The sequence below is a fragment of the Cornus florida genome, unplaced genomic scaffold (assembly GCF_030987335.1).
Source record: "Cornus florida cultivar Cherokee Brave unplaced genomic scaffold, ASM3098733v1 CherokeeBrave_3.0.0_Hap2_Chr03, whole genome shotgun sequence".
NCBI lineage: Eukaryota > Viridiplantae > Streptophyta > Magnoliopsida > Cornales > Cornaceae > Cornus > Cornus florida.
The window spans coordinates 73,356,055-73,378,544 of NW_026775573.1; the positions used below are offsets into that span (position 1 = coordinate 73,356,055).

A 22,490-nucleotide genomic window follows, 5' to 3' on the forward strand; every position below is an offset into this window, starting at 1 on the left:
CTTAAGGGACTTCAGCATTGCAAAACCATTCTATGTTTCGCTTATGAGTTACAATAAATTGTCAACAAACAACAAAAGTTGTCTTGTAAATAAAATCATGCCTTAGGGACCTCATTTGAAGGGGAATTCAATGATTTGAAAACTTGTGCTTTGGAATTGGAAAAGAAAGTAAAAGCCGCATGTTGAGAATCTAATTCACTTTCACTGAAGCTAGAGTTGATTTCCATTCAAGAGATGATAATTGAGTTATTTATATAGACTTTGATGTTGATGCATGTATGTGGAAATGTATTTAGCCAATTTTTGTATCAATGCTTCATATATGCAAGGTAGTCTTCCCAATGACCCCATCTCCAGCTCTTTTTCTATTTCAAGTTATTTTTGAGCAATGTATATATCTTATTTTACCATGGATGATATTTTTGTAGTAGCAAGCCCATGGTTGTCTTTTCATTAAATTTTTCATTGTAGTTTTGCTAAGGGACTAGCAAAATGTAAGTTTGGGGGTGTGATAAGCGCCGAATATTGTATATTCAAGCGCCCTAACTTGCATTAGTAAAGTCCGTTGTATATTAATTTATGTAGATTATCTTCATTTCTATGTTTTTATGCATTTTCAGGTTCATTGGCCAAAATGGAACAAGAATAAGGCCTTGTGGAATCTTGAGCAACAAAAGGTGCCAATGCTGAATTCTGGCAGCAGTAGAACCTGGACTTTGCTTGCCATTTTGACCTTCCAAACTCAAGAACTGGACTTCCCTCATAACATGAAAGATTTAGAGCTCTAAATTATCTTTCTAAATCTTCAAACGGTTTGTCATTCGGAGCTCGGAGCAGAGAGTTATGGCCTTGTTACCAGAGGTGCGCAGAACTACCTGGCAGCAATGAAATTCTGCCTTGATCTTCATTTTCGACCAACCATCCTTGAGAATTGGATCTCCACTAAAACATGAAATATTTAGAGCTCTGAATTAAATTTCTAAATCTTCAAACAGTTCATCATTCGGATTTCGGAGCGCAAAGTTATGGCTATTTAACCAAAGTAGGTCTGGGCGGAGCAAGTGAAGCATGGAGCTTTTTACACTAAATTCGAGTGCTCGAGGCCTTGCTTAGAGTGTTCGAATTTTGGGCAGAATGCCCTTCGGAAATGGCTCATTTCAGCCCACTTGCACCTTGGTTTCTTCATTTTGTTTTCCTCTTTAATGAAGTGGTTGGAGATGTTGGTTGGTGGCCTTTTGGTGGTAGATAAGAGGGATAAGAGCCGCACAATATCATTAAGCTTCATTTTTACAAGAGAGAGGAGAGAGAAGAGAGCAAGAAGGAGGAGTTCTTGAAGCTTCAAGGAGGGTGCACGAAAATGAAGATGAGGATCAAGCTTCTTCTTTAATCTAGGGCCACCATGGGTAACTAAACCCTCTTCTAGGGAGGTGATGAAACCCTCTCTAGTAAGCATGTTCTAGCCTTAGTTTATTTTGGGGAAAATGATGTATATATGTGATTATTTCACAATCTAGAGTTACACTTGATGTAATGAACCTAATTTCTTATAAATGATTATGATGAATGTATTATCTTGTCTTAGATCATATTTTCTCATGATTGTATGCCTTGCATTTCTATAGTGACATTGGAAATGAGATTGTGAAATGGGTTTCTTGGCATGTTGTATGAGAATCTTGATATTCCATAGCTTAGGACCCTCCTTTGATGGACTATTCTTGACTCTTGACTTCATGTGCTCCTATCATGTGATTAAAGGCTTGATAATCTCTAACTTAGTAAGCATGTCCAAGGCTACACACTAGTTTAGGTCGTTCAAACATGTGCATCTTTGATAGGTTATACTTGCCATTGATTTCATGAATTTCTTGAAGGAATGTAGCAATTTTGGTTGTAGCATTCCATGGTCACATATTTATGTTGTTTCCCCAATTTAGCTCTAATCTAGCATGTGTTTAGGGATGGAGCGGATTCATTTCCTTAGGCTTCTCTACTTGTATTATATCTCTTTACTTCCTAGCACATTACTATTTTATGCATTCTAAGTTCTAAGTTTAAGTGACAAACAAACAAAACCCTCTATAAACCCCTTATCATTCTAAGAACAATTCTAGACACTTAGGTTGCCATAGACTAGCGCAGTCCCAGTGGTTCGACTTACCCGACCAATAGCCCTATTTTACAATGATTCGTGCTATTGCGAAGGTTGATGTTTAATTGACCAACCGATCAATTCCTAAATTACATTTGAACATCAAAACACAAATTATGATATTGATGCAATTTAACCAACAATGGAACTTCCAATACAACGCATGAAACATGCTTTCACAAAGCTACATTTTAAGCTCAAAATAGGAAATCAAATAAGGAACAACAAGTTACGATATCATCTAGTTATCAACTTGAAATGAAATACAAAATCAAACAAAGTGGATACTCAGACGTCACGCTGAATCAGACCGACAACATAGTTACTTTAGGGTTACTAGCCCATGGGTAACCTCCCTATGTGTGCACTAGACTTGTAGAGGGACTTTCCCCCCGTATTAGAACCATGCCCTAGCCATAGTTATAACAACGACATCCCCAAGCTTCCAAAATCAATATTTTGTGTACATTACATATATGTATCAACATAACATATATATATACAATGTAAAGCCATCAACATGCACAAATCAATTTTAGAAACACAATACATGCCCTAAGTTCTCAACTAAAATGGCATGCAGAATATTGAATGATCATTATGCAATTTGCCACTAATTACAACAATATCATTCAACAACAAGAACATAACCTCACAAGTATGATATAAGTTTAAAATCATAATTTAAACAATTTAATAAAACAACTAAATTCCCTAGATTTCATTACTCATCCAAACATGCTCAATTTAATATATGTTGTAGTACATGTCATGGTTATTATATAAATCACTTCAAAACTTGATTTAAGTCATGGGAGCATATAAATAAAAATTAATTAAATTAATTCATTAATCCCTATAGATTTTAAAACAACTCTAAATGACCTCAAATTAACATAAGTTATGAATCAAGCCATGGTCATGTTATTTATCAAGTCTAAAGTGAATTACATACAAGTCACAATTAATCATTTATTTCTCATTTTAATACAAGACAAACATATAACTTAGATATCGCTATAGGAACAAATAAAATCACTTGGAAGATAAATTATAACACCCCCTACCTCAATCTCTATGATCCAAGCAACCAAGCTCAAAATGGAAAACAAGTTTAGGGTTAATGAAGAGGGGAGTGAGAGGAAGCTTTTGTCTTCCAAGGTTTTTTGTCTAAGGTGAGTGGAAGGAGGCCAAAATGAAGAAGAAAGCTATTCTCCAATGGTGGCTAGGTTATGGTTCTTGAAGACAAGTGAAAATGAAAATGATAAAGTGTAAAATGGTGAGTGGAAGGGCTAGAAATCCTCCACTCACTATGTGCTCTTACACTACCTCACACACACACACAATGCAAGACTAAATGGTGAACCTACACTTGTCATGAATTTATGGTTCATTCCTAGGCTTAATCTCAAGCCTACACTTGTCACCATCCTATGTAAACTTCCAAGACTTAATATTGAACCTACATTTGTCAACCATCCATGCCAACAAGTGTACCAATCCTAGGCCAAGAAGTCGGTGAATCTCCACCCTCCACATGTCATCATCCAAGGCATTAAAGTGTTTCCACACAAATGTCAACAAGTGGACCAATGAGAGTGTGACACTTGTCACACTTTTCGAAAATTGCAAAGAAGTCCTTTTTGAAAATATCTTCCAAATTAAATTACAAAATGGTCCCTAAGACAAAAAATAATTAATTTACTTAATTACACTAAAACCCCTTAAGTTTAGGTTAATTACACATTCATGCCCTTTACAAGAAAAGTACTAATCTAGCATGCTTTTCAAGAAAAGTAAAAATACTAATGTCATGGAAATCAAATTCCATGAATGCATGCAAAACCGGAATCAAATCCGAGCACAACAAGTAAGGTTATGTAAGGAAAAACGAAAGAAACGGGAAAAAGACGAAATAGGGAAAAGACAAAATAGGAAAAAGACGAAAAAAGAAAATCACCAAAAAAGGAAAAGGAGGAAAAAGGCCAAGTCATTACATGGGCTTCGATCGATCGAAGCTGACGTGACACAAAAATATCTTTAGACTTTATCCAAATGGTTGAGCTGGCACCGCCTTGATTTCGATCGATTAAAGATCACTTCGATCGATCGAGACTCCCCTTCGATCGATCGAAGTTGCCCTGATGCATTTTTCTTGGCTTCTTTCTAACTCTGCTCCTTAGCTCCAAAAATGATCTAAATGGCTCTTGTTAGCCTGTTTGAACATTATTCACTTGAAATAGGCATAACACAAATAAGTATCTAAGACATGAAAATAAGATAGATGATTGGACTAGAATACCCTTGCTTAGGTGCTAAAATGCGTCACATTTGAGCACTCATCAAACATTCACTTAAATTGCTAGAATAATTTTCAGCAATTAAAACATCCACTAACAACATGCAAATTTAATTTTAATTTCATATTGTTCAAATCCTTAACACATTAATATAGATTATGCATTGTGGGTTTTTAACATGAATTTCGTACTCATCTAAAACCTTATTACAGTCTGAGCAACCTTAGAAAATCCTAAAATCCAAAATAGAACCAGAAATACACTTTCTGCAGTGTTCCAGCAAGAGAGCATGCTCCCTTTTGAAAGGAGCAGGCTCTATCCAAAAGGAGCCGTCTCCACTTTGAATGGAGCCGCCTTCATTCCTGCTACTCTCCATCTTCTTCATCTCCAGTGTCCTCTGATCATTCCGACCATCTTCCTTAAGGTTCCTAACCTTCTGTTCTAAGTACTAGATGATCCCAATTAATTTTATAAAGTTCTTATGCATCTTTTACACCAATTAAACAAAATTCAAGCAAATAATTTCAAAATCAAGCAAGTATGAAAATAAACACATAAATTCTGTTTTAGTTCTGATTAAGTATGCATACATGGTTAATTTATTATCTGATTAATCTTGAAACTAACCTAGGCATGTATAGAACACAAAATCTAAGGGAAAGAGTAGAAAAAGAACTTGCTTCTTAAGGATTTCAACTTGAAACCTTAAACTCATTCTTCTCTGATTTTCCAGTGACCTTAGTTGCCGTCAAAACCCCTGCTGCTCAAGCCCTAGTCCTTGCATAACCTCTCTTTCCTTCCTCCTTGGTTCGGCCCTTGGTTCTTGACCAAACTCTCGTTTCCTTCTCTCTGTGTTTTCTGCATTCTCTCTCTCTGTTAATCTCTTTCTCTCTCTAAGTATACTATATCACATACAAAAAATATTTAAGCCTCCATAGACCTACACTATTGTGTATATATATATATACAACGTATAACCCTAATCCTAGTTTAACCCTAAGTCTTCCAACTTAAGAATAAAATAAAATAAAAAGGAAAATAAATTATATACACAAATATATAATCTAATAACTGTATATATATATATATATATATATATATATCATAATCCTTAATATATATATATATATATATATATATATATATATATATATATATATACCTAACTAACCATCCATTAATATTAAAATTATTAACAAAAATTAATAATGCCATGCTTATATATATATATATATATATATCCAAATATATATATATAACTATCCATGGGTAATCATCCATACCCATCAGACCTCGTATCCAAGTAGTCCATGTGATCTAATTGGTAGGTCCATTATTACTATCCAAATCCATCCTTTAAAAATAAAATAAAATAAAATAAAACATAAAACAATTATATCATTTAATCCTAACCATTAATTACAATTAAACCACACATCATTTAAACAAAGGAAAACATATAATTATTTAAAAACACAAACACCCACTTAAATCAGATAAGTCACATAAGCAATTAAGACCAGTAAACATATAATCATATAACCACATCAGCACATAGCCACGTAAGCACATAAAATACAATAAAAGAAGTAATTAAATCTCTTTTATATCCTTTTAAAAACTAGGGGTATTACACAGTGCATGTAAATATTGTGTTTGTACATGCATGTAAATAATTAGTCTGCACATGCATGTAATTTGATGTTAATTAGTATTGTGTGTTTAAATTTTTGTAGGTGTTATTCATAATGTCTAAAAAGTATTCAATTGAGATGCATTATGATAGGAAATTTGATAAGGACCACTATTACTATATTGGGGGGAAAGTTAATGTATTTGATAATTGTGATCCTAATCGTATGTTATATTTTGAAATTGAAGATATGTTGACACTACTGAACTGAGATCGCAAAAGTGAAGTCTATTATAAGGACCTTAGTAATGGAAATCCTGTGTTAATAGTCTCTGATAATGGTCTGTTGGAAATGTTTGCAATGTACAAGAACTTTTCATTGATGAAGGTACTAGTAGTTGGCAGTAAATATATTCCAGTTGTTAATGTTGATGTGTCAACTACACCTATACTTGCACCTGCACCTACACCTGCACCTACACCTCATTATCCTTCCCACATCTGCCCATTCATCTTCCCATTGTTGATTAATGTTTGATCAAGTGTTTTGCACTTTTAATATCAAGAATATTCTACATTCTCAGGTTCAGTGGGTTACCAAGTGTAATTACAGGTTCATTACTAATGGTTCAGCACAGGGTAATGAAGCCTCAGCAAAGCTTATGGTTCAACACTTACTGAGAAGCTTCAAAACTTACAGGGTTTAACACATGGTTCAGCACTTAAAGGTTCAGCACTTAATGGTTCAGCACTTACAGGGTTCATCACTTACAAGGTTCAACACTTAAAGGTTCGGCACTTAAAAATTCAGCACAGCTCATGGTTCCCTTATATATCTATTGAAGGTGCATTGCAAAAATAGCCCTTGTATTCATACTGGAAGTTATCATTTTATTACTTTGAATAAAAGGCATTTGTGGACGGCTTGTGTACAAAGTGTGCTGTGAATATGCTTAAAATATACCACTGCCACGTGGTTGTCTCGTGAGAATGTGGACTTGCAGAGAGAAAGGTACATGGTTGTCCATTGGCTATAGTGATAAAATCTTATCCATAGTAGGGCTGAAATGAGGACCCTATAAATATGCTGTTATAGAATTCAGCAAGGTGTGCCTCCTAGAGTAAAAAGTGAGTCTGTAGCAGCTGAGAAAGAGTCCTATTCAAGAGCCGAGAATGAACAACAATTTAAGAGATATTGTGTGATGTTTGAGCTTCAATGAATATCTGAAATTTGCCTAAAGGGAGCACAGTTGAAGTGAAGATGAGTGAGGCTGTCAAGAGCTGATTTTTTGGTACAAGAGGTGGCTGAAGTGGTTCAAAGTAACAAGGGCTGAGCATACATATTTTGGTGATATACAACAGCTGAAGGTGTCTGAGACTACCTATTAAGGCTGGTATTGAATATCATATCTCAAACCTCTAGATAATCTTGGTCTTCTGGTTTAAGCTAATGAAACTAAACTTATCATGTTGAAATCATGCTATATACCAACTATCCATCATCTAAGGATATCTAGATTGTTGATTTGAGACTGTCTAAGTTGAGATTTAGCCTGAGGAAGGGTCTTGTTAGTATTTGATATTGTGAACCTCATCAGCCTGTGTTTCATATTTTCAAGTCTGCTTTGAGTATTAAATTCACTATAAATTACTGTGACAGATATATTATACATCTGAGTACATTCATACAGTCAATATATGATTGAGAGAGCCAAAATCCAGAGTTTTGTAATGGTAAAATACCAGGTTTGCCCTCATAAAAGTGTTGTAGCTGAAACCTTCTTTTGAAGCCTAATTTATGAGTTAATATTTGCTGCTGTGTGAGTTGCTGTGTTTAGCCCCTTTTAATATATCATGTCCCAGCTTTAAAACTAGTGTAATATATCTTTTTCAAGGTATTGGAGACTCTGGTTGTTAAGGAATTGAAGCCTCTTAAGGCAGTGTTTGACAAAATTGAAAATCAGCCCTTTTAACTGTTATGTTGCTGGTATGAGCATACACTTTGTTATACCTTGCTTTGTTTGATGTGTTCAATGTGTGAGAAAGTTTATATTGACTATTGAAGACTGGGGGAGTAAGGTTTGGGGTGTTCTTGAGGCTGAATTACAAAGTTATCCTTGTGAGCTTAAATGCCAAAGTTTGGTGAGACTAAGGTTGCTTGTGAAGTGAAAGTGCTATATCGTGCTATTTGAATTAAGCTTATCAATTAAATAAGTATATTTTGTTGATACAAGACTACGGGAGGCATTTATAGGGCTAAACTAAAGCTATATTGTGAAGAGGCCATTCTACCCTTGAATTTGTGAATTAAGCCTTTTGTGAAGTGACATTGTGATACCTTGCTCCAATCACTGTGAATCTTATTGACCTGGGTTGTATGAAGATATCAAGGTTGTGGATGACAAGTGCAGGTCAGTTCTGAAGCTGCAGAGTGAAGTAACTTCTTTACCCTTGGTTTTAGGGTTTTGTTCAATTATATCCTTGAATTTGGGGTTTTTGCCTTGTGGGAGCTATTCTTGTTATACCTTGCTTATCTACTTGTGTAATCCATACAAACAAGTGTATCTGAGTTATTCATGGCTATGGGAACCTAGTTTGATCATCAAGTGAAGCTACAGTGTGAATTGACAGTTTTATCCTTCTTGTTACAGACAAGTGAAGCTAGTGTTTCTAGTATTTCATACTTAAGGTTGTGTATTGCATTCCTACATTGTGCTACAGCTTAAGTGTATTGTATTTTGTGTACATATATATAGAAGCTAGTGTTTCTAATATTTCAAACAGGGAATAGGGGTTTATTTTACGTCTCTATATATATAGAACAGTGTGTGGATTTAGGGTTTTGGGAATACGAAAGCTCTGTTTACGTCTCAAGTTTACAGAGTGAAAACAGAGAGGGGTTTTGTAAGAACAGAGCATTGTAGGGTTTGTCAAGGGAGGAATAGAGAGGACCAAGGAGGTATGGTGGTGAACTAACTAGAAGCAGAGGAGGCTTGACAGTGGTTTGTATTGTCGGAACAAGCAAAGTTTGAACAGGCAAGTTCTTTTCTTTCTTCTTCCCTTTGCCTGTGTTCTGTACACTTAGATAGCCTCTAGGATTTAATTAAGCATTTAACTGAGTTTCTTATGAATAATAGATGTTATATTGATGTTCTGTATGTGTGAAAATTTATTCAATTACAGTTCGTGCGTATCTGTTATCAGTTTGTTTCTTAAAGCATGAAAAATCTGTAGAACTTGTAGCCTCTGTTTTTGTATTCAACTGCTATAAACACATCTTGGGAATTATACTAGACTTAGATAGGACTCTTAGGATTAGTTTAAAACCAACTAGATAGGTTGTGAATGGCCAGAAGCATTGCAAAAATTCGCAGGAGTAACAGAGGTTGAAGGAGGCTGAAGGAGGAGGAGAGAGCCGGCTCTGGAATGCAAAGGGCCTGCTCCCCCATTGAAGAGCCGGATCTAGGAGGGGTAGAACCAGCTCTACCCTCCTAAGAGGCGGCTCTAGGATTTCTAAGAGCCTGCTCTTTCAGAATTAGAGCAGGCTCTCTCTCAAACTACTTCCTGAAGGTGAATTTAACGAGCTGTTTGGAGTTTTTTGAGTGTCTGAACTATGTCTAAAAATTCTGGGACTTTCCAGTGTGACTAAGAAGCTAATTTTAAGTGTTAATAGGACCTTTGATTGATTAAAGCTTGCCTCTGAATTAATGGAACAAATTGTAGAAAAGTTATGCACATTGTATACGGTTAATGGATGGAAGGAGATTTGGTTGCTTAAGCTAAAGTTTGGGAATCCAGTGGAATATCATGTGTTTATTAACTAATTCTAAATGCATGGTGAAGTCTTTTACTTTAAAAATTGGACTTGTGCATGGATCTGTGCTAAAAAATAAAACAGAATACAAGTATACAATTTAGTACGCTGTTACCGGATGGAAAGAACTAAATTGTTTAAATTAATTTAGCAATTTATTGGACTATAATATGATTATAGAATTTATTTTGAATGTAAGGAAGAGTCATTGATATATTAGATTTGGTCTATACATGCTTTGGATGCTAGTTGTTGAACTATTAAATCGTTTCCTGCAATTACAAGGTTTAACTCTTGGATTTAAATTGCTGAAACTTTAAACACTTTTATGTAATGATTTAGATATATGGTTTTGGACTATAAATTACTTGTTTATTATATATATGTTGTAATTTACATGGATTTGGAGGATTGTATGCACCGATATAGGACGGTGACATACGATGGATGGTTTAGCTCAAAACGCTTAAACCTACCCTAATGGATTAAAGGAATGGATTGAAAAATATTGAATCCTAATTGTGAATAAGTCAGATCAACTGCGACTAAGTTGAATGGCTTCCGGGATTGATGGATGGTAGTTAAGTCATATCAACTGAATAAGTTGAGTGATTAACTAGTTTGTATATAGTATGTCATCTAAATGGATAATTGAATGATAGTATGTCATTTAAATAGATAATTGAATGACATACCATGGTTTCGGACGGACTTTAGATATATGATTATGGTATCATGATATGAGCTTGAGTCTCAGAGTCGTTGGTTAGGGTGCGTATATGCAGTGGATGCGTAGCTGGATATAGTAGGTAGGTGTACCCTGTTAGGTCTAGGTACTCATGCCCACCTTTGGGTGCGTTTTCGCATGTTGCCTTCTATTCAGGTTGAGACCTCTACTATAGTCCAGTGAATGTCCTTAGTGTGGATATATATGTATATTTATGGATTATCTAGTTATGTTGAGGGTATCTGTAATGACCTGGTCATTTTCGGAGATGATGTTTTGTTTGTTAGGCTTTGGATTCGTGATTTAGGTTGTTAACAGGAGTATTTTAAGGCGTTGGAGTTGTTGGTTTTGTTGTATTGAGGACTTAGGACCTTAAGCTTAGCGGTGCCTGTGACATTGTTGTCAGAGTTTTGGGATTAGCTACCCCAACTCTCACAAGATGCCTGGTTCCCGTAGTGCTTTTGGTAATGATGATTCACGACATTGATGTAATTTGTATCGAGAGGTTTCATGGGTAGACCTAGTGGGGGGCAGGTTATGAATTAGTGCCTTATACTGTCATGCTACCTTACTGACGAGTAAGTGTGGGCGGGTTCTGGTAGCTATTCATACTGCCATGTTGTCCTTGTTTAGTACTTTGATTTGATCTGTGATGATCTTGGAGTTCTTTTTGGGTTGTTTTTGGATCGGTATGATGGTTCATCAGGAGAAATGCTAACGGTTGTTGTCTTCCATTCCTTTGTTTAGCGTTGGGTTCTGTGAGTGACCTTTGACTTATCGTGTGACCGTGTGGTCAATTTCCTTTTGAGAGGTTGTCCTGTCGTAAGCACGTGGGTGCGAATGACATTGGTTTGTACGTTGTCTTTCAGCTTTGGGATTGCTTTTGTAGCACGTTGTTTGGGGTACTCGGAGATGTACTCCGTAGTTATCCTGGTTTCACCTTTAGTTTCTTGGGGCTGGATTTCGGGGATGAAATCCCTTTAAGGTAGGAAGGTTGTAATGACCCGGTCATTTTCATTTCTTTCCCTTTCTTCAAATTTTGCGGATAAATTTTTTTCATTGTCTTTTCCTTTTCGAGTTCAATTTCCTGCCTCTTACTGTCGTCTCGAGTGCTCAGAAATGGTTTCTGAGACTCTTTCCTTTGGATTGACAACTTCCTTTGAGGACCGAGTCATTTTCACATTTTTTTTTTTGTTTTTTGACACTATTCATTTTTCGTCTTTTCCTTATTTCATCCTCTTCTCGTTTTTCACTTTTACTTGCATAACCTCATTTTTTGTGCTCGGATTTGATTCTGGTTTTGCATACGTTCATGATATTTAAATTCCATGACATCTACATTTTTACTTTTGTAGAAATGCATATTAAATGCTTACTTTCTTTGTAAAAGCCATGAAAACAAGACTTTTTGCAATTATCCATAACTTGAGGGGTTTTGGGGTAATTAAGTAAAGTAATTATTTTTCGTCTTAGGGACCATTTTGCAAATTAAATTGGAAGATATTTTTAAAAAGGACCTTTTTGTAATTTTTGGAAAATGTGACAAGTGTCACATTCCTATGGTGTCACTTGTTGATTTTGTGGTGGAACCACTTGGAGGCTTAATCTCATGACACATGGAGGTTAGAGATTCACCCACTTGTTGTCCTAGGATTGGTGCACTTGTTGGCATGGATGGTTGACAAGTGTAGGGTTAATATTTAATCTTGGAAGCTTACTTGGATTCATGACAAGTGTAGGACTCACTTTTAGTCTTGCATTAGTGTGTGTGTGAGAGGTAGTGCAAGAGCACCTAGTGAGTGGAGAAGCCTACCAATTTAGCTTAGGGTTTACACATTTTAATTCATTCATTACTTTCCTCTCAAGAACCCTAAGGAAGCCACCATTAGAGAAAAGCTTGACTAGTAGCTTTGACTTCATTTTTGGTGCCCTTTCACTCACTTTAGAACTTTGAACTTGGAATACTTTTTGTTTCCCTCATCCTCCTCTTCAAAACCCTTGAAGGATCTAGCCTAACTCCTAGTTTTACTTTGGTATCTAGAGATTCAATTCTCTAGTGAGGTATTGATCTATTATTTTGAAGTATTTTTATGTCATTATTGAGTGTTTTACATGCATGGAAGAGAATGACTTGTATTTTGCCCTTAAACTGTTTTAACTTGAAATTAATCTTATCAAATTAAACATAAAATATGAAAATATACTCAATTAGCTTTCATTTAGTTTTGGTTTCATATAATTTGGATTTAAAATGAATTAGTTATGAAATTTTGAAGTTGTAAGCTAGTTGTTGGAAATTTGAAGCTTTTCCTTTTCAGTCAGGAAATGAATTTTTTATATGGAACTATTTTGCTTCAATTGCCTTGAAATTTTTACTAGAACTTCTCCCATGGGTTTTACACTACTCAGAATTTTTTCACGATTTTAGAGTATTTCTAAATTTTTTTAAAAATCCGAAACTATCTGCTGTCCATGTTTTTATTGCAGCTGGAAAACATATTTTTAGATGATTTATTTCACTAACCTTTTGACATTGGATCATGGCTTAAATTTCCAGTTTTATACTCTCATATGTTTACTTCCAAAATAAATTAGGTTTGCCTAATTTGGATGTCAAATGAATTTTTCATGAATTTTCAAAGTTGGAAGCTACAGGCTGAAAATGTGTTTTCTGGGCAGAATTTGTTTCAAAGTTGTGGTTCAAAACTGTTTCAATTGGGAAAATATTTTGTTAAACTAAATTAATATTATCAAATTACAGTGTTTAAGCTTCCATTGGGCTTTGGATTCATTCAATTTGGGTTAGAATTGAATTTTTTATGAATTTTACAAGTTGAAGGTAGCAAGCTGAAAAATCTGTGTTGCGGACCAAAAATTTGGGGCGATTTCATTTCGGTGGTAACTGGGATTTTCATTCCAATTGAGGTAGGGAATGTTTTAGGATTATTTGTGTGTTGTATTGTATGTTTGCCATGATTATACAACATATATGTATGCCTTGTATCAAATCTAGAAAGTTTGTAATTTTTATTTCTTTGTATAAGATTTAAAATTTATGATGATGTATAACTTTGATTTGAATTGTAACATGCTAGGAAATTATGCTTAGATATGTTGGTTAACATATATTAAATTTGGATCATTTGATTAAGAATTATAACTTTTATTTAATATTTATCTTTAGTGAAAGTTTAATTCACATGGTTGTATCAAGCATTAAATCAAGTTGTGATATGGTATTTAAATAGGCCTTGGCATGTTCTCTAACAAATATTAAATTGAGGGCATTTGGAATTGTTTAAAAATCTAGAGGAAATTAATTAATTAACTTGATTAATTTTGTTTTAAGTGTTTTAATCACTTAACTTGTCATTTGATGTTATATATATGATGACCATGACATGTCTTTTAATATATATTAAATTGAGGTTATTTGGATTAACTTGGGATTTAGAGAATTTAACTATTTATGTTTAATTAAATTCTACTTTATTACTCCATGGATTTAGTTGCATTTTGGAAGTTGTTTCTATATTTAAATCATGGATTTGGATTTGATGTATGTTCACTTGATTACTTTTGAGCATTGGATAACATAGTTGTTATTTTTATATTCATGAGAATATGTTTTTCCTTATTGAATATATTGTTACTATGTGTAAGGAATTGCACACTTTGTATTTGACATCTTACATGCCATAATAGTTGTGAATTTTGAGCATATATTGTATAAGTTTCCAAAATTTGGATTGTGCTTGGTAAATAGTTGATATCTTGTATATACATGTTGATATATATACATTGTTGCACAATTTGTTGATTTTGGAAACTTGGGGATGTCGTTGTTTGGCTACGGCTAGGACTTAGTTCTAGTCCAGGGGATTGTCCCTCTATATAGTCTAGTGCATACATAGGGAGGTTACCCATGGGCTAGTAACCCTAAAGTAACTATGTTGTCGGTCTGATCCGGCGTGACGTCCGAGTATCCACTTTGTTTGATTTCGTGTTTCATTTCAAGTTGATAACTAGATGATATCATAACTTGTTGTTCCTTATTTGATTTCCTATTTTGAGCTTAAGATGTAGCTTTGTGAAAGCATGCTTCATGCGTTGTATTGGAAGTTCCATTGTTGGTTAAATTGCATCGATATCATAATTTGTGTTTTGATGTTCAAATGTAGTTTAGGAATGACCTTATAGATTCATTTTGAACATAGACGTTAGGTGGCATGACCCACACTTGTTGCTTTCGTATTTTGGATTTCAAGTTGAAGACTTTGAGAATCTATATCTTGTTGCCTTGTATAACATGTTTCAATGTTGTTTGAATTGCATGAACAATGTGATTATGATATAAATGATCTAGGTAGCTTAGGATGCTCCCTGGGTCTCATCTTGACACAGACGTTAGGTGGCATGAGCCCATTTAACATGTTTCACCATAAGGTGATAAAATTGTAAAATGCTAGGTCGATGCATGCTTATCTCCTACGAGTAGCTTTATGTTACTCACCCCTACCATACTGGGGCATATTTCAGGTGCAGGACTCAGGATTTGAAGATTCCATTGCTCCTTGGATGGCTTGCAGTTTCTAAGTTTCTATTTTATGCAAGTGTTAGCATAAGATGCCTCTTTGTAGCCTTATTTGTTTAAACTTGTATTCGTTGATTCGTATATGTAAAGTGTACATAAGTGCACTCTTTTCAATGTATTTAATATGTATGAGATGAGGCCGGAGGCCAATGACATGTATATCATTTTCCATGCACTTTTGTTTTCAAAGTTTGTTATGAAAATATTGGAAAATGTTAAATCACTGTTTCATAACTTTCGTATCGGGTGTTGGAATTTCATATCTTTTCTGCCTGGACTTAGAATCAGACGATTCTTGAGTCTAATTTTGTTCATTTTTCATTGTCCTTCTAATGGTGTGCACGGTGGCACCCTTTTCAGTGAGAAATGACCATTTTGTGCTTAGTTCATCTCTTTTCGGGTTAGGCATTCTTGCTTCATTTGCTTGGCTCATTTGAGTTCCGTGGCTTCATGGAGAGTCATTTTGGGGCCTTAGGGATGACGTACATCTCTTGAGGTCATTTGGCTTCTTTCGCTTCTGCATTTCGGGTCCGTTATCGGGTTAACTTACGGTTCATCACTAACGCATCGGGTTGAGAAATCCAGGTCGTTACAGTATCTAGGGTGTATCTGTGTATCGGGCACTGTATGGATTACAGTTGGATTAGGACTTGCATGTGGGCCTGACCCACTCTTTTATTTTTTAGGTGCTCGTTAGTTTCAGGGTTAGAGCTTTGTCATGCAGAGCGGATACGGACTTCCATTCCACCGACTACGTAGGATTCTCTCCATAACTTATTTTCTGGATGTTTCTTTCAGTTGTTTTTAGTTTTCAGTATGGATTATTATTAGGGGTCCTCTAGAGATGGATTCCTGAGTTGTAATCATGGAGGTTTTGGTAGTTGGATTTTATTAAGTTTTATCAGATGAGGATTTTATATTAGTATTTTTTCAGCTTTTAATATTTATTCTTATTTCGTTTTTGTAATCTATGTTTGTTATAAAATATTAATTGTTTGATATTTCCCTCGGGTTTGGGCCTGGGCCTGATCAACCCGTGTCTCGGATCCGAGGGGTATCACAGTTGGTATCAGAGCACTCCAGGTTTAAGTGTCTCTAGGATGTTTCGTATTAAGACTTCTGTGTAGCGTTTTCTCTTGATTAGAGCTTAAGTTTAGGATTCATTATATTCCTTTACGGTTCATTTAAACTCGTACTGATATCTGTCTTTCTTTGTTAATAGCATGGTTAACGCTAGAAGGGGATAGATGAACAATTGACATAGGAGAGTGGCGCGTAGGCAACAGGAATGCCTGCGGTGTTAGGAGGAGTAGCGTTTGCCAGAATTTTAGGATGATTGTCAGTTCCATGAAGAGCAGGAGGACGTTCAACAAACTCGGGATCATGGAGGAGATCCAGAGTATCCTCCTCACATTAATGACCTCATTGCTCGGGCTATCGAAGCAGGGGTAATAGTTGCACTTCAAAATCAGCCTCAGGTACAGCCGGCACCGTTACCAACACCGATTGTTCAGACTGATACTTGGGAAAAGGCCAGGAGTTCTTTCACAAAGGGGAGCCCACCTGAGTTTACAGGCTCCACTGATGCGAGAGTAGCTCACCAGTGGAAACAGGACATCGAGCGACATCTTCGCTTAGTTCAGTGCATGGAGGTTCAGAAGCAGATGCTTGCTACTTTTAAGTTAGTTGGGGATGCACTACAGTGGTGGGAGTCAGTTACCACCATAGAGGAGAGGATGGCATTGACTTACGATGAGTTCAGTGCACGCTTTGAAGAAAAGTACTTCCCTTATGCAGTAACAGCAGCTATGAAAACTGAATTTCTTAATCTGCAGCAGGGGAACATGACTGTAGCAGAGTATGAGCAGTAGTTCACACGCTTATCTCTCTTTGCATCGGAGGAGGTGGATACCGAGGAGAAGAAGCGCAACAGTTTCGTCAAGGGACTGATGTGGTCTATCAAGAGAGCTATTATAGGTAGTCCAGCCTATACTACCTATGCTCAGGTGGTAGACATCGCGCTACAGCAGTATCAGGTGACCGTGGATTTTAGATAGGCTAAGGGTGAAAAGCGGGGTAATAGAGACTCTGCTAACCAGTCAGCTGAGAAAGGGAATGAGAATGGACACCGATAGAATGACAAGGGCAAGTTCCAGGGACAACAGCCTTGGACGAAGCACAAGGGTGGTTCAGATGCTCCTAGGGATGTGGCACCTATTCAGCGACAGCAGAATGGGGGACCACAGGCAGGACAGGGTCAGCCACAGACTAACCGATAGAGGAGGCCATTTGGTACTTTCCAGGGTAGTTGCTACACCTTTGGAAAGTATGGTCACACTTCCAGGCAGTATCCTACAGTCAGACAGGGATAGGGACAGGGACAGGGGTAGCATGTGCAGCAGGGGTAGAGGGCGCCAGTGCCTCTTCCAGCTCCACAGATTCCACGGATTCAAGGACAGACTTGTCCGGCATTACCAGCACCGCCGCAGCCTCAGGGACAGGCACCGCAGCAGTTTCATTATGGCAGGGTGTACAATCCCAAGCCACAGGATATGCAGGCACCTCAGGCTATTGAGGGTAAGTTTCCTATACATGGTTTGCATGGACGTGTTTTATTTGATATGGGTGCTACACACTCGTTTGTAGCTAAGACTTTTGTTGCTTTGTTTGGGATGACGACTCGGGTATGTAGGAGACCTCATGGTATTTCTACACCGTTAAGCGATATAGCCATTTTACATGAGAGTGATGGGCCCGTGACACTAGATATTAGTGGACTTAGATTTCTAGCCAATCTATTGGTCCTGGACATGCACACTTATGATGTGATACTTGGGATGGATTGGTTGTCTCATTACCATGCCCAAGTTAATTATTTTGATAAGTCAGTTATTTTCACCATACCTGGTCAGGACATGTATGTCGTCGCTATGCCGCGTTCTAGTAGGGTCACTAGCACCTATTTGTTCCATGTGGAGGAGGAAATGGAGGAAGGGACTACTGTATCATTGGATAATATACTAATTGTGCAGGATTTCCCGGATGTATTTCAGGAGATTCCAGGGTTACCGTCTAGTCGCGAGATCGACTTTATGATAGACTTAGCTCTAAGCACTACGCCTATTGCTAGGGCACCATATAGGATGGCACCAGTGGAGATGCGAGAGCTGAGGGATCAGATTTAGCAATTACTCAGCCAGGGTTTCATTCGCAGGAGTACTTCACCTTGGGGAACGCTAGTGCTATTTGTGAAGAAGAAGGATGGTTCACTTCGGCTGTGTATAGATTACAGGGAGTTGAATAAGGTTACTATTCGTAATAAGTACCCTTTACCCAGAATTGATGATCTTTTTGATCAATTGAAGGGAGCTATTTATTTCTCTAAGAATGATCTGCGGTCTGAATATCATCAACTTCGGGTTCGAGAACAAGATGTTCCAAGGACAGCGTTTCTCACTAGATATGAATCTTATGAGTTTCGAGTGATGCCGTTTGAGTTGAATAATGCACCAGCGGTTTTCATGGATTTAATGAACAGAGTCTTTAGGGCTTACTTGGATCAATTTGTCTGTCTTCATAGATGACATTTTAATTTACTCGAGGTCAGAGGACGACCATGCTAGACATCTACGGATTGTGTTGCAAACACTTCGTGAGCACCAGTTGTATGCCAAGTTCAAGAAGTGTGAATTTTGGCAACGGGAGGTGAAGTTTCTGGGTCACATGGTTTTAGAAAAGGCAATAGCGGTGGATCCGGCCAAGGTTTCAGCGGTGGTTGAGTGGGGCCAGCCTACATCACCTACTGAGATTTAGAGTTTCCTCGGTTTGGCAGGATATTACAAGAGGTTCATCCAGGGGTTCTCAAAGATAGCGGGACCACTCACTCATCTGACTAAGAAGGGTGTACGGTTCGTGTGGGATGAACATTGTCAGAAAGCTTTTGATGAGCTGAAGACTAAGTTGACTTCTGCACCAGTTTTGTCTACCCCACAGAACGGGATAGAGTATCTGGTCTATACGGAAGCTTCGTTACAGGGTCTCAGATGTGTTTTAATGCAAGAGGAGCGACCAATTTCGTATGGATCTCGGAAGTTTAAGCCTCATGAGCTTAATTATCCAACGCATGATTTGGAGTTGGCAGCTGTGGTCTTTACTTTACGTATTTGGAGGCATCATCTGTTGGGTGAGTCCTTCAGGTTATTTAGTGATCATAAGAGTCTGCAGTACTTGTTCACTCAGCAGGAGCTGAATATGAGACAGTGCAGATGGTTGGAGTTCGTAAAGGACTATCATTTTTCTATACAGTATCATCCCAGGGAAAGCGAATGTGGTGCCGAATGCCCTCAGTCACCGACCTGTTGGTAGTTTTTTCGCTATATTTACTACTGAGTGGAATGCGTTGAAGAAGGTGGATGAATTGTTGGATGCTTTCATGGCTTGCATGGTAGTTACACCTTCTATCATTTATAAGGTTTTGAAGGCACAACTCACGGATCAGCAGTGCATTGACAAAGTTGCAGAGGTAGCTTCCAGAGGCGTCAAGATGTATCAGGATATGAAGCTGCAGTTTTGGTGGGCAGGTATGGAGAGGGATATTGCTCTATTTGTCTCATGATGTAGTAGCTGTTAAATATTTAAGACTGATCATCAGAGGCAGTCAGGAGCTCTACAGCCACTGCAGATACCGGAGTGGAAATAGGAGAGTATTTCTATAGATTTTGTGCAGGGATTGCCAAATTCTTTCAAGGATCACAACTCTATTTGGGTCATCGTGGACATATTGATGAAATCAGCTCATTTCTTGCCTATTCGCACTAACTTCACCTCGGCGCAGTTGGTGAGACTGTATATTACCGAGATTATGAAATTGCATGGCATTCCTTTGTCTATTTTATCGGACAGGGATTCGAGCTTTGTGTCTGGATTCTGGAAGAGTTTTCAGTAGGCGTTGGGTACAGAGTTGCACCTTAGTACTGCTTATCATCCTCAGACTGATGGACAGACTGAGAGGGTTAATAAGATCATAGAAGATATGCTTCAGTCGTATGTTCTTGATTTCAAGGGCCATTGGGAGGATTATTTACCGCTTATGGAGTTTGCTCATAACAATAGTTTCCAGAAGATTATTGGGATGGCACCATTTGAGGTGTTATATGGTCGACCATGTCGATCGCCTGTTTGTTGGATGGAGGTTGGCGAGAGCAGATTCTTGGGTCTTGAGTTCATTAATGATACTTTTGAGAAGATAGCTCTTATTCGAGATCGCATGCGTACTGCCCAAAGTAGGCAGAAGAGCTATGCTGATCGTTGCACTTGGGCATTGGAGTTTCAGGTTGGGGATCAGGTTCTACTCAAAGTGTCTCCTATGAAGGGTGTTATACGCTTTGGGAAGAAAAGGAAGTTGTCTCCGCGATTTGTTGGTCCATTCATGATTACAGATTGCGTTGGAGCTGTTGCTTATCAGTTGGCACTTCCGGATAATTTGGATCGCGTACACAACGTGTTTCATGTTTCCATGTTGCAGAAATTTATGCGAGATGAAGATCGGTATCAGCATATCGATGCTGGGGAGATTGAGTTGCAGCTGGATGCAACTTATTTGGAGCCACCATGTCGTATTGTCGACCGTCGGGATCAAATCCTTCGTAATAAGGTTATCCCTTTGGTGCGTGTTTAGTGGAGTCATCACAATGAGGCTGAGTCTACTTGGGAACGGGAGGATGTCCTTCACTCACAGTTTCTTGAAATATTGGAAGAAGGTAAGAGCGAATTCCGAGGACGGAATTCCTTTTGTTAGGGGGGAAGAATGTAATACCCCTAATTTTAAAAGGATAATCCTGGCATTTATTTAATTGTTTAATCCTTTATTTAATTGTTTAATTGTAGTTTTATTTTATTTAATTGGTTATTTTAATTGTGTGTTTATTTCATGGTTATTTAAATTTGATTTTGGTTTTACTTTAATTGATTAATTACTTAATTATTTTATTTTAATTGATGGATTATGTGAGTTAATTATTTTTAATTAATTATTTCAATTTTCGTGGGTTATTATAATTGGATTAAGTTAAAGGTTTTATTTATTACATTAGGTTTTATTTAGTATATTAGGTTATAGTGTTAACTGTATAATGGAGTTCACGTGTGTAGCCGACACTCTTTTAAGACATAGGTTTTGTTATGGGCCAACAAGGATTAGGATTAGGGCTCTGTCTCTATACCTATAGGGAATAGGGGTTTATTTTACGTCTCTATATATATAGAATAGTGTGTGGATTTAGGGTTTTAGGAATACGAGAGCTCTGTTTACGTCTCAAGTTTACAGAGCAAAAACAGAGAGGGGTTTTGTAAGAACAGAGCATTGCAGGGTCTGTCAAGGGAGGAATAGAGAGGACCAAGGAAGTGTGGTGGTGAACTAACTAGAAGCAGAGGAGGTTTGACAGTGGTTTGTATTGCCGGAACAAGCAAAGTTTGAACAAGCAAGTTCTTTTCTTTCTTCTTCCCTTTGCCTGTGTTTTGTGCACCTAAATAGCCTCTAGGATTTAATTAAGCATTTAATTAAGTTTCTTATGAATAATAGATGTTATATCAATGTTCTGTATGTGTGAAAATTTATTCAATTACAGTTCGTGTGTATCTGTTATCAGTTTGTTTCTTAAAGCATGAAAAATCTGTAGAACTTGTAGCCTCTGTTTTTGTATTCAACTGCTATAAACACATCTTGGGAATTATACTGGAATGGCCAGAAGCATTGCAGAAAGTCGCAGGAGTAACAGAGGTTAAAGGAGGCTCGAGGAGAAGGAGGGAGCCGGCTCTAGAATGCAAAGATCCGGCTCACCCATTGAAGAGCCGGCTCTAGGAGAGGTAGAGCCAGCTCTACCCTCCTAAGAGGCATCTCTAGGATTTCCAAGAGCCTGCTCTTTCAGAATTAGAGAAGGCTCTCTCTCATACTACTTCCTGAAGGTGAATTTAACGAGCTGTTTGGAGTTTTTTGAGTGTCTGAACTATGTCTAAAAATTCTGGGACTTTCCAGTGCGACTAAGAAGCTAATTTTAAGTGTTAATAGGATCCTTGATTGATCAAAGCTTGCCTCTGAATTAACGGAACAAATTATAGAAAAGTTATGGACATTGTATATGGTTAATGGATGGAAGGAGATTTGGTTGCTTAGGCTAAAGTTTGGGAATCCAGTGGAAGATCATGTGTTTATTAATTGATTTTAAATGCACGGTGAAGTCTTTTAATTAACGAATTGTACTTGTGGCATAGT

General features: G+C 37.1%; 1 long non-coding RNA gene across 1 annotated transcript; it reads left to right on the top strand.

The window, feature by feature from the left end:
* Positions 1-12,445: 12,445 nt before the first annotated feature.
* On the top strand, positions 12,446-15,389 carry LOC132298833 (uncharacterized). The gene is made up of 3 exons (XR_009479971.1): positions 12,446-12,687; positions 13,460-13,551; positions 15,166-15,389. It is a non-coding gene; the product is annotated as an uncharacterized LOC132298833 (long non-coding RNA).
* The last annotated feature ends 7,101 nt before the right edge of the window (positions 15,390-22,490 follow it).